Source organism: Tamandua tetradactyla, chromosome 10, assembly GCF_023851605.1.
Source record: "Tamandua tetradactyla isolate mTamTet1 chromosome 10, mTamTet1.pri, whole genome shotgun sequence".
Taxonomy (NCBI): domain Eukaryota; kingdom Metazoa; phylum Chordata; class Mammalia; order Pilosa; family Myrmecophagidae; genus Tamandua; species Tamandua tetradactyla.
The window spans coordinates 4,884,309-4,897,868 of NC_135336.1; positions in this window are offsets into that span (position 1 = coordinate 4,884,309).

The following is a 13,560-nucleotide window of genomic DNA, read 5'->3' on the forward strand; positions in this document are numbered from 1 at the left end:
AAATGTATGAAAGACAGGCAAACTATATAAATGAATGAAAAGGGTGGGGATGCATAATTGGGAGTCTTGAGGACTGTGGTGAACTAAGAGGGGCATACATCATCTACAAGGAACCTCAGAATCTCAGAACTTGCCCCTTGTTGCTGTGTGGGGATACGGGCACTGCTCTAAGGCCTATGCATCTGATATATATTGAAGGAGCTAAATGTGACTCATCTGCCTCCAGAGTGTGGCCTGTCTAAAATTTTTAGAATGTTTTTTAAGCCAAGTAATTAGCACACGTGAACTAGCAGGCTGCGGGCTGAATCATCTTCCCTATTGCTTGGTATTGTATCTGGCATATGATAATTAGACAGTGGATATTAGTTATCATTATTATTATTATCCTTATTACCCAATGCTGGTGTCACTGACTTAGATCTGTTAATAATTGCAGTTGAATTATAACATAATCATGCAGTTTTGTGCTACTGAAGTTTAATTCCTTAAAAACCCTTATCATAAAACTACAGCATTTTGGAGGATTACTGACAACAGGAAAAAAGAAATAAATGAGGCCTCTCTATGAATTTGAGTCATGTCCAAAGTAGATCCTGTGCTCCTCTGCCAGTTGTGGCCCTTCAGACTCATCATGCCTCCAATGAAAAATGTGTGTCCAGCACTATTGAACATATGGATGTGCTTGCTCTGTGTGCATCTTAAAGTCAGAGCTAGTCCAATGAAAATAAAACTACATGGTCACACTTGGATAGGTGTCTTGTCTGGGGCTTTTGCTTCAGGAGAGCTCCTTCTCACTCCCTTGATTATTGCAGCTTTAAAAGAAGTAATAATGTCTACAGAACCATTTTCCCTTCCTTATTCGTTTTTAAAAATGCCTTGACTTGTCTTTGAGGTTTATAATTTTATTTTTTTACAGATATACCTACTTACTATATTTCAGATATTACAGTGAAATCCTATCCAGGAATTGGCTCTGCCTTAAATAAACAAAATAAAAGGAAATTAAAAACATATATATATATTCTCAGTTCCACCTGCCTAACAAAACAATCATCACTTCTCTGCATTCCCTCTCATACATGCTCCTATTCTGTTCATTAAGCAAATCATGACTTTATTGAACTTGTTAGAGCCTACTAAAGGGGTTACAAATGGTTACAAAAATGAGTAGGATATAGTTTCTGTCTTCAAAGGAGGGAGACAGAAAGTAAATAAGATTATTAAAATGGAATGAATAAAGCAGAGAATAACAAGAATGTGTTTGGGGTGGTGGCTTGGAAGGAGAAGATATAAAAGGGGAAGGCTGATTGACTCTGGTTATGGAATTATCTAGCCTAGAGGTTCCATAATGAATCACTTTGAAATCCGTTTCAGCTGAGGGCTTCTGGTGCAGGATTACTAAGTGGGTATGGGGGGGCTAGAGTTATAGTTATTATGAATATACTATTCTGAGTTTTCCTTTTAAAAAATTTATAGTAAGAAGTAAACCTTTTCTTGCATTGCTACAGAGCCTTTATAATTATTTTTAATAATCTTCTGAAGCATTCTCCAGTATCTCTGGTGCATATAAGGTTGTCTTGTATGTATTGGTTTGTGTCTCTCAGTCCTATTGAACTATGAACTTCTTTCTATGTCCCTAACATCTTACATAGAATCTAGGACATAATATTTGCTCAGTATTGCTTGGGTGTTTGAAGAAAAAGAGCACTTGTGTAAAAAATGAGATGAAGGAATGCGCTACAGCAAGACCATCATTTAGAACTTCTAGAACTAGAGCGAGACCTTCCTTCAGTCAGGAAGATGGAGCAAGACCTCTGGCTGACCTGCGAGGAGGCTTGATGGTTGCCGAGCCAGTCTTCCTCCCTCCCCTGGGGCCTCACCCAAGACTCTAGAAGGTGCTTGCTCCGAGAGCCCTGGGGGCCTGGGTGGGCAGCTGCTTTCCTTTGGCACCACTTTCTGGGCAAAAGGTTCCAGTGTTTGGTTTTATTGGCCAATAAAATTAAGGGGAAAATGCTGGAAAAAAATCACAGCACACTGTTGTTACTCTTATGAATGAATAACATAACTTGCAACTAGATGATTAATGCCTAAATGGATTTTTTGTGCTCTGAGCCAAAATACATTTCATGAAGTTACACAGAAATGGATAGTATCCCAGTTAATAAAAACAGTTGTGCACGACGGACACTGTGGTCTAATAGGAGGGAGCTGATTGATGCAAGGTTGCTGCAATTGTTGCATTCACTGTGACTCTATTTTTAAATAAAATATAACATTTTCTTACGTAGGTGACAAACTTCCTTCCCAAACCCTAAATGTAAAAAGTGTATTTATCAAGCAGGCTTTTGGAGATACAAAGAGGTAGATGGAATTTTGAAGAATCTTGAAACATTTTCAACATTGTATTATCGATCACAGTTTAATGCGATCTAGTATGACCCCAGTCTTAGGTAGGGATGTTTCTTTGTAAATTACATTTAATTTATTTGTTGGAGTGTCGCTACTCCCAGAAATGATGTACAACATTAAAACAACAACAACAAAATTCTCCAGATTTAGATAGTACCTTAACTCAAAGAATCATTTCTGTGATCACCTTCCCTCACAATCTATTGTGGGGATAATATACTTCAGAGTTTAACTTCCTTAGACCCCCATGATTCTGAGCCAAAGAAGAAAAGAGAGAATGCAAGAAAAGAAGTACTGAAAGCCTAAAATGGCCAGGACATTTTTTTTTTTTAATCTGAAAAGGTAACTTTTCATTCTATTCTTAGAAAAATTTCCCATCCCCATATAGATTTCTCTAGTGAGGATTAGGGACTGGTGGCTAGATATTAATTCAAATTGTACCTCCTTCTCCAACAAGGTTATTTATAATAATGACCAGGAAAACCTGTGGGCTGAGAGACAAACTGCCTAGACAAAGTAGTCCGAATCCTACATATAATGTGTATAGTCTCTCTTCTATCACTTCAATAATAAAGGGGTAGTGCAGAAAAATGCTAAAATACAAAAAATAGTGAATACCTGGATATGTGCCAAATGTGAACAGTGCGTTTACTATGGGGTTGTGGAATTAGAAGTGATTTTAATTTTATATTTATGTAGTTATTGCTTGTTTTCTTTCTTATTTTTCCCGGCAATAAGCACGTACTTCTTGTGAAGAAGCCACGTTTCCTTGTCTTTTTTTTTTGGAAATTTTTAAACAAACATAAAAATCGCAAGACTAGACTAGTGCACTTCCATATATTCATCACCTAGTTTTGTATGTGTGCTACTGTATGATATATCATGTACATTATACAACATGCACAAAAATAGACATTGAAAAAAAGTGGAAAGATGAAATAACCAATGTTTTAAACATGATGTTATCTTATTGATTGATTTTATATCTGCAAAAGAGTTTAAGAGTAATGATATTGAAAATGTGCCATTTATTATTATTTTTTAATTTTTTAAACATAACAACATACAAACACGAACATTCTTACCATATGATCATTCCGTTCTTGGTATATAATCAAAAACTCACAATGTCCTCACCATGATCATTTCTTAGAACATTTGCATCAACTCAGAAAAAGAAATAAAAAGAAAACGGAAAAAAACTCATACATACCATATCCCTTACCCCTCCCTCTCATTGATTGCTAGTATTTCCATATACCCAATATATTAGCCTTTGTTTCCCCTATTTTTTCAATACCCCTTGCAACCCCCTTTCATCCATCACTAGCATTTCAATCTACTAAATTTATTTTAACATTTGTTCCCCCATTATTTATTTATTTTCAGTCCATATGTTTTACTCATCTGTCCATACCATAGATAAAAGGAGCCTCAGACACAAGGTTTTCACAATCACACAGTCACATTGTGAAAGCTATATCATTATACAATCATCTTAAAGAAACATGGCTACTGGAACACAGCTCTACATTTTCAGGCAGTTCCCTCCAGCCTCTCCAATATACCTTAACTAAAAAGGTGATATCTATATGATGCATAAGAATAACCTCCAGGATAGCCTTTCAACTTTGTTTGAAATCTCTCAGCCATAGACACTTTATTTTGTCTCATTTTTCTCTTCCCCCTTTTGGTTGAGAAGGTTTTCTCGACCCCTTGAGGCTGAGTCCCAGCTCATTCTAGGATTTGTGTCCCATGTTGCCAGGGAGGTTTACACCCCTGGGAGTCATGTCTCACATAGAGTGGGGGAGGGCAGTGAGTTTGCTTGCTTTGTTGGCTGAGAGAGAGGCCATATCTGAGGAACAAAAGAGGTTCTCTGGGGGTTACTGTTAGGCCTAATTTCAAGTAGGCTTAGCCTATCCTTTGCCTGGATAAGTTTCATATGAACAACCCCCAAGATTGAGGGCTCGGCCTATTGCTTTGATTGTCCCCACTGCCTGTGAGAATATCAGGAATTCTCCACATGGGGAAGTTGAATTTTCCCCCTTCCTTGCCATTCCCCCAAGGGGACTTTGCAAATGCTTTTATTTGCTGTTCAAATCACTCTGGGATTTATCGGGGCATCACTCTGGACAAACCTACAAAATCTCATGCCCTACTCTAGGTTCCATGTACTTATGGTGAAAACGTGCCATTTAAAAACAGTGACTTTACATTTTCAGAAAAGCTGCAGAGATGGTACAGAGAGTGCCACAGAGCTTCCCTGGGTGTGGGAGGGGGAAAACTAGATAGTCTCCCAGATCAACAGGCAGCTGTGACACAGAGGAGAGGGACACTGAACTTAGAGTAGGAGAACACCGTTAGAGCCCAGGGCTGTCCCCTACCAGCTGTGAATTGCATCTCTTCATGCCTTTGTCTCCTCATCTGAAAACAGGGGTGATAATACCTACCTGCTAGAGTTGGGGAGATTAAGTAGATCCTAGCTTTGTCTCATACTAGCTAGGGACCTGGATGAATGACCCTGGAGAAGACATTTGACTTTTTAAGGCATAGTTTCTTCCATAAAATGAAGGGAGCAACACCTTCTCTACTAGGTTATAAGGAAAGGGGAGGTGTTTGCCTTCAGACCATTGGGCCATCTATCTGTTCTCTTTTGTTATTCCTCAGCCACGTTTTCCAGGCTTCTGCCTATGCTGAACTCTTGTTTGCATTTGTAAAAATGCCAAAGGGCAGATCAAATATCCACATAGTATGTTCAGACACACCACAAAAACTTGCTCTGAAACAGTTTGTGGCATTAATAGAATTTTAGTGTGTACGTATGGGTGTGCTTGGTTGTGTGTGCCTGTGTGAGATAGATAGATAGACAGATATTGGTGATCCTTATGACACTTCCAGTCTTGAGATTCTTTGAATCAATATAAGGAGAAATCTAAGCTTGCTGTTTTTATGCTCGGAGGAGTCCTCAGCTCTGTCTGGAAAATTCCAGGAGCAGGCTTCTTCAGTACATATGTCTGAGAAGAGCTGATTTGTTCTAAAATGAGCGAGTGCGTGGGTTGCAGGCACCACTGCTCCTCAGCAGCCTCCCCTCGCCCCCACTTCTGCAAATGCCAGCCTTGCCTTCAGCTGAGGAACCTCTGCCACCATTTCTCCTTCCTCTCCAGGCTCCCTCAGGGGAAGGGACACTCACTAAGTTCTGGTCCTATAGCCCTTTTCATCTCCTTTTCCATGATGACAAAGATCCCAGAACACCCATGGTAGAACTACTTGTTCAGTCCAGTATTTCTCAAGCTTGGCTACCTTTTAGAATCATGTGGAGAGCTTTTAAACCAAATCAATTCTTGGGCCCCACCCTCAGAGATACTGGTTTCATTGGCCTGGGAAGAGGCCCAGGCCTTGGTATTAAAAAAAAATTGCCCAGGTGAGTCTGAATCGCAGCCAGGACTGAGCATCCCTGCCCCACTCTGGGGTTTTTCCAAGGCTATCTCTTACAGGAGGCAGAGAACTTGTCTGGCTTGTTTACCTCTGTATCCTCCGGCAATTGGCACCACACATGTTTGTTGAATGAATGATCAAACTTACTCCTCAGAGCCCTGGGGAGTCCCTTGGATGCCATGGAGGGTTGAGGGAACAAAGAGCCAATTTACTGGGGCTCCAAGCCCCCACCCCTATTTCAACTGGAGCAGCTTGCTTTCATCTGTTTCATTTAGTGAATGCTTCCAGGTAAGATATAGACAAAATTCACTGACCTAGTCAAAACCTCTCATTTGTTAGTAAGGGGATATAGGCTCAAATAGATTGAGGTTCAGGTCACAAGAACAACCCCTACTTAGAATAACCCCTATCCCTGACTTCCAGTAGGTTCTAGCCACCCGTGTGACTTTCCCCAAACACCATCTCTTTCATTCTCTGGGCTCTCTGCACCTAGCATCCAAATCCACATTTTCAGCCTGGATCTCTCTCCTGAGGTTAGCCTCCAAAATTCCAACTCCTCGTTGGATATTTCTGCTTTAATGTTCCACCTCAATTTCAATCTGTTTAAACTTAAATCCATCGTCTTCTTCCCCAAACTAGTTTGTTACATCTGCTTTTCCTCTTCTCAGTAGTGGCAGAACAATGCTAACACTCTCCTGGCTCTGAGTCACAGCTACCTTTTCCCTTCTACACAAATCACTTGCCAAGTTCTGTTGATTTCTTCTTTCATACCTATCCTTAATAATGTTCTTTTTTTTTCCAGTCCTCTGTGATGATCCTACATGATATCATTACTGCTTGTGATCTAAGCTATTAACACAGCCTTCTAGCCCATCACATCAATTAGGTTTAATTAACAAATACATCTTTAAGAGCCTATTTTGTCCAGGCACTGTGCTATTCATGGGGGTTACAAAATAAACATGACTGTTTATGGTGTCTTCCTTCAAAGAACCTAATCTGGTGGGGAGACAGGAAGTTAAACATGGAGTTGGAATGGTAAGTGCTGGATTTAGTTTGTTATTTAAAGTCCTCCATGTTATCTTGTAAAGGAGTATGGTCTTTATCCTAACGGAAGTAGAAAACTTTGAAAATTTCTAAGTAGGATAGTGACATGATCAGAATTGCCTTTTCAAAAGGTCGTTCTGGCTGCAGTGGATTGGCCAGGAAGAGACAGGCCAGGATGTGAGACAATTAAAAGTTTACTGCAAGAGCCCAGGCAATAGCTCTGTATCAAGGGACTGAGAATGTCTTCTTGGCCAAAAGGAGGAAAAGAAATGAAACAAAATAGTTTCAGTGGCTGAGAGATTTCAGATAGAATCGAGAGGTCATTCTGGGTTACTCTTAGGTAAGCCTCAGCCAGATATTGCAAACTGCCACAATATGCCAAGCCCCAATCAACAGTGTTCTTGAAAACCCTAAATACCCTGGGCTCTATCTAAGACTCTACACATGTTTTACTTAGTAAGTTTATTTCTTCAGGAACTTAAAATCTCCCGATGGCTCCTATGCCAGATAAGCCCTGAAACCCAGAGGTACCAGACTCTCCAAGAACATCAACCAGTGTCATTCCTTTTCTCCATAAACCAACATCTCTTTCCAGCATGATGACACTAAAATGGTCATTGCCCAGATATCCCTGAAGATTGAGAGAATGATCAAATGAGAGGGAGGAGGTATAACTGAGAAATTAGCATTTAACAAATAATTATAACTACAGACTCATTATATAGATATTTCTTTTTAGTTTCTCATGTTTTAGAATAGTCAGAAGGAAATACCTGAAACTGTTGAACTGTAATCTAGCAGCCTTGATCTTTGATAATGATTGTATAACTATATAGCTTTTATCATGTGACCTTGTGATTGTAAAAACTTTGTGACTGACCCTCCCTTTGTCCAGCATATGGACAGATGAGTAATAAAATAAAGACATAGATGAAAAAATAATAATAATAATACGTCTGGAATATGGGGGAAATACCCCTATGTGAACTATGGACAATAGTTATACTACTGCTTTAATAAACTTTCATCAATTGCAACAAACAATTGTTAAAAAAAATTACAAAAAAGTGTTATCATCTTTTTTTTTTTGCATGGGCAGGCACAGGGAATCGAACCCGGGTCTCTGGCATGGCAGGCGAGAACTCTGCCTGCTAAGCCACTGTGGCCTGCCTGTTATCATTAATTTTAACAAATTTTCCACACCAATTGCAAGTGTTGGTGGTGGGGTGGTGTAGGGAAATCCTGTACTTTATACATGATTGTTCTGTAAACCCACAACTTCTCTAATAAATTTTTTTCATAATTAAAAAAATAAAGAGCCCAGGCAAGAAAGGATGAGCATCTTACCTGGAGCAGAGATGGGAGAATGAAGAGGAGATGGATGATAGAGATGTTTCAGATCTTGGCAATAAGCTAATGTGTTCCTGGAGACCACGTGAGTTGTATAGCATTCCAGAGATAATGTGGTCCAACTGCCCATCACACCATTTTCTACAGAAGGAAAGGGAAATGAATTACCCACAGTCACTCAGTGAGTCAGTGACTCTGTCAGCCAGCCTGGGAGTCCTGGCTCTCCACTAGTGTCTCTCTGTTGTTCGTGACTCCGGAGGCATGATGCTGACTGCCCCTGTGTGCTCTGCTGCCTGGGTACTTACTTGCTCAGACATTGTCAGAGACAGGGTAGGTGCACCGGGAAGTCAGTGAAGCTGAAACTGCAGGACCTCTCACTTGCCCTGGCCCCTTCCAAGGCTCTGGATGGCCCTTATTAGTTTTTGCTATTGTGAAAAATAACATATATACAAACAAGCAATAAATTTCCAAGCATATTTTCTCTTTTTTGGCATGGGCAGGCATCAGGAATCAAATCCGGGTCTCCAGCATAGCAGGCAAGAATTCTGTCACTGAGCCACCATCACACCACCCTTCCAAGTACATTTTAACAAGTAGTTATACAACAGATTTTAAAGTTTAGTATGGGTTACAGTTGCACGATTTTCCAGTTTTTCTTCTAGCTGCTCCAAGACACTGGAGACCAAAAGGAATATCAATACAGTGATTCAGCAGGCGTATTCACTTGTTAAATCTTATCTTCTCTATAATACTCTTTCTTCTCTTTTTTTGTAAAAAATAACATATATACAAAAAGTAATACATTTTAAAGCACACTGCAACAATTAGTTGTAGAACAGATCTCAGAGTTTGGTATGGGTTACAATTACACAATTTTAGGTTTTTAATTTATAGTTGCTCATTTTTATTTATGGAGACTAAAAGAAATATCAATATACTGATTCAGCAATCATATTCATTTGTTTAACCCCACCTTCTCTGTATAACTCCACTATCACCTTTAATTTTACCTCTCATTCTTTAGGGACATTTGGGACTATGCCCATTCTAACTTTTTCATGTTGTAAGGGGCTGTCACTAATATGCGATAGGGGGATGGAAAAAGTTGATATTCTGGAAAGGCTGGCCCCTCTACATTTCAGGACTTATCTGGTCTAGGGACTCATCTGGAAGTTGTAGGTTTTGGAAAGTTACCCTAGTGCATAGAAACTTTGAAGAATCTTATATAATGCCCTAGGTGTTCTTTAGGATTGTCAGGAATGGTTTTGGTTGCAGTTTGGCAAGTTACAACAGTAGCAATGTCTAACTGAAGCTTGCATAAGAGTGACCTCCAGAGTAGCCTCTTGACTCTATTGGAGCTCTCTCAGCCACTGAAACCTCATCTGCTACACTTCTTTTCCCACTTTTGGTCAGGATGGAATTGTTGATCCCACAGTGCCGGGATGGACTCATCCCTGGGGGACATATGTTTTTTAAAGTCAGCAATTTTAACCACAATTAGTTAAGGTCAGTCTCCTTCCAGTTCACCTTCTTTCTGTCGTACACTTCCTCTTGTGCAGAGCATTGGTGCAGGAGCGGCTGTGAGCACTTTGATATAATGTATGTGAATCACAGTCTTTTGCAGGTATAGTAGTTGAGCTATCGCTAGTAGCAATATGTCTTCAAGAAATACTTCTGTCATAGGAAGACCCAGGTCTAGAGGCCATATTGTAATAAGTGCGTCTCCTACGGAGTCTGACACGAGAAGTATGCAGATAGTGGAGGAGAAACAGGGTTGGAAATAAATAGAGCCAGAAGTTGACCCATGGAAAAATCTTCCATTCCTTAGGTATATAAAATAGAAAGTAGAGGTTTTGGTTCTAATCTATGCCTAGTCATTTAGCTGGTAGATGGCTGAACTGCAATTCATCCACTAGCCTCTGGATTCCAAGGGCAGCATGTTCCTCTTTCTTATTCCAGAAATAATCCTAGGGCACAAAAACCAAAACAACCAACCAAACAAAAAATCAGCCATGTTAGTATTCCAGGGCTATTTCATGACATAACAGACTTTGAAAAATAATACTGTGGAAGAATATTTTATGACATGCAAAGATGTCCATAAAAAAACCAAGTCACAAAAGTATGATCGCATTTTTGCAAAAGTTAAGTGTTTGCAGAAGCACCAAAAAAACAAAAAAACAACCATCTAGGATAAGATATATTGTCATGTGCAAAAAGCTAGATGCAAGGACAGTTTATATGATATGGCTACCTTTTTAAATTTTTAATTTAGTTTTTAAAAAATATTTTTAATGAGAAATATCCAACCATAGTATAGTATACAATAAATGGCTCATAATATCATCACATGTAGAGTATTCTTTACTATGATCACTCCAGAAAAAGAAATATAAAGGAAAAAAAAGGAACACATACATCCCATACCCCTTATCCCTCCATCTCACTGACCTACAGTGATATGCTACCTTTTGTGGTAAGAAGGGTGAGAAAGAAGAATGTGTTTGTGCTTGTGTTTGCATTAAGAACTATTTGAAGGATACACAGAACAACCAATGAAGAGTTCACCTATGGAGGGGGTGGGTGGGGGTGGGTGGGTAATGTGATCGATGGGACGGGAGAGGGGAAACACTTCTCAAGGGGTGTCATTTTAACACCACTTTGATTCTGAACAACTCAAAACGCTAAAATTAAAATTTAAAACATCTGGCAGATATACCAAAATACTTATTTTTGGGTGGTGGGGAAACAGGTAACATTTATTTTCTTCTTTCGGCTCATCTGTATTTTCTCAATGTTTAAAATATGTAAAAAAAAAAAAAAAAAAAGGAGTTTTTTTAATTTTTTTACTTTTTTCCAGGTTGTAGAATAATGTCCTCATGTAAGGTTTTCTGTTGGTTAGAAAGGCAAAACTTCAAAAAAAGGAATTATTTTGAAACTTTTCTCTAAACTTATTAAGCATCTTTGTTTCCATGGTTGAAAGAATTGAGTGATCTTTCAAAGGATACCAGAAAAAAAATGGCATTCTCTAGGCTGCTATAAATGTGAACCCTCTTTCCACCTGAAACTTTTTTATTCCAGCCTGCAGAAGTGTAACTGCAAAGATCCATTCTGAGCCTGGTTTCAATTTTAAGAAAAGCAGTAGTCTCCAGAATTACCTCTGGAATAGCCTCCAGGATGCTGCTCTGACGACAAGATGAAATGCAGATTTCCCACTGCAAGGCCAGTTCTCCTCCCTCAAATCTTGATTCCGATAGCTTTGAAAAGAATGTCACACCACCTACTTTTGGAAAACGGAAGAAGCCCAGTCCAAAGATACTCTCTGGGCCTTTAGCATTTTTGATTGATTGTGAATTTAATGTATTTTTAACTCAATTCAAGTGCTTGTCTCTCCAGAGACTGCCCCTCCTTTCTGGTTCTCCACAGCGTTGCCTGAGTTGTAGTCAGTGGAGAATGACTGGGTGTTTGTTGACACATTTTCTGGGCAACGCTTTTTGAGAAATACTGACATTTCCCCTAACTTCCTCTCTAGGCATCAACCCAATTTGTTTCCCTCTCCCTCTTGAGTCTCCAGTCTCTTGGAAGAAAAGAATCTGCTTTCATCTTCACAAGCACTTTCAAATTTTCTTCTCTTTCTTTATTTCCTTCTCCAGACTTGTCTCTATTATACAGCCTGGGCCTCTGCCCAGCCTGCTTCCAAGCCATGATGTCTCCCTAAGTAGACTCCTCTTCTCTCAAATTTGGAAGGGACCTTAGAGATCTTTTAGGTCATCAAATCAGGAATTTTCTCTACCACTTCTTTGCCAGCTGGTCACTCAGTGTCTTCTTAAACATCCCCAGTGACAGAGCGCTCACTGCTTTTCAAACCAGTTGGCCTTCTGTGTGGGTGGGAGCTGATGGACAGAATGCTCAGCTGAGAATGAGATGTGAGGCACTCCTGCTTGCTCTTTAGCTTCTGATCCAAGTGTAAAGAGTGGCTTGAGGGAAGGAGAATGGGGAAGAGAGGTGTTCACTACCCAGCCTGGACCAAAGGGAGCAGATCTAAGCCTGGCATTTGCCCCAAGGGCAAAGGGTTGGGCTGATAACCAAAAAAGCTCTGGATTTGGCCTTAAAATACAGGGTTTCAACTCTGCCTCATCTAGGGACCCAGTGTTCTTGGACAAGTCATTTACACTCTGTGTCTGGTTTCTCTCATTTACAAAATGGAAGTTGTAGTAGCTACTTCACAAGGCTAATAGGAGTATTGAATGAAACTACACTGATGAAACTGCCTTGAAACTGTAAAGAGTTGTATAAGCAAATGACTGTCTTCTAAGATGCTAGATTTGTGAACCAGCTCAACCCATGAAGGTTACAAAGTGGACGGCTGGGATCTTACTCATAGTCACAATTTTTTTCTCATTCTTTCTCTCTCTGTTGCTCTTACCCTTTCTCACTCTTGTGCACACATTCTCTCTCCTTCTATTCTTCAACCTCTCCCCTCTACTGGCATCTTTCCATTACTATTTAAATATACGCCCAAGTCCCTCACTACAAAAAACCAACTGCTGTTTTTAAAGATTATGGTGTTTTGTTGGTTTGTCCAGAGTGATGCCCTGATGAATCCCAGAGTGATTCGATCAGTGAGTGGAAAAGTATTTGCAAAGCCCCCTTCGGGGAGTGGTGAGAACGGGGAGAAATTCAACTTCCCCAAGTTGAATTCTTGATAGTCTCACAAACAGTGTGGACAACCAAAGCTGTAGGCTGAGCCCCCAGTCTTAGGGTTTGTTCATATGAAACTTAACCTCACAAAGGATAGGTCAAGTCTACTTAAAATTTAGGCCTAAGAGTCACCCCAAGAGAGCCTCTTTTGTTGCTCAGATGTGGCCTCTCTCTCCAGCCAACACAACAAGCAAACTCACCACCCTCCCCCTGTCTACATGGGACATGACTCCCAGGGGTGTGGACCTTTCTGGCAACGCGGGACAGAAATCTTAGAATGAGCTGAGACTCAGCATCAAGGGATTGAGAAAAACCCTAGAATGAGCTAAGACCCAGCATCAAGGGATTGAGAAAACCTTCTGGACCAAAAGGGGAAAGAGTGAAATGAGACAAAGTGTTAATGGCTGAGAGATTCCAAATAGAATTGAGAGGTTATCCTGGAGGTTATTCTTATGCATTAAGTAGATATCACCTTGTTATTCAAGATGTAATGGAGAGTTTGGAGGGAACTGCCTGAAAATGTAGAGCTGTGTTCTAGTAGCCATGTTTCTTGATGATGATTGAATAATGATATAGCTTTCCCAATGTGACTGTGTGATTGTGAAAACCTTGTGTCTG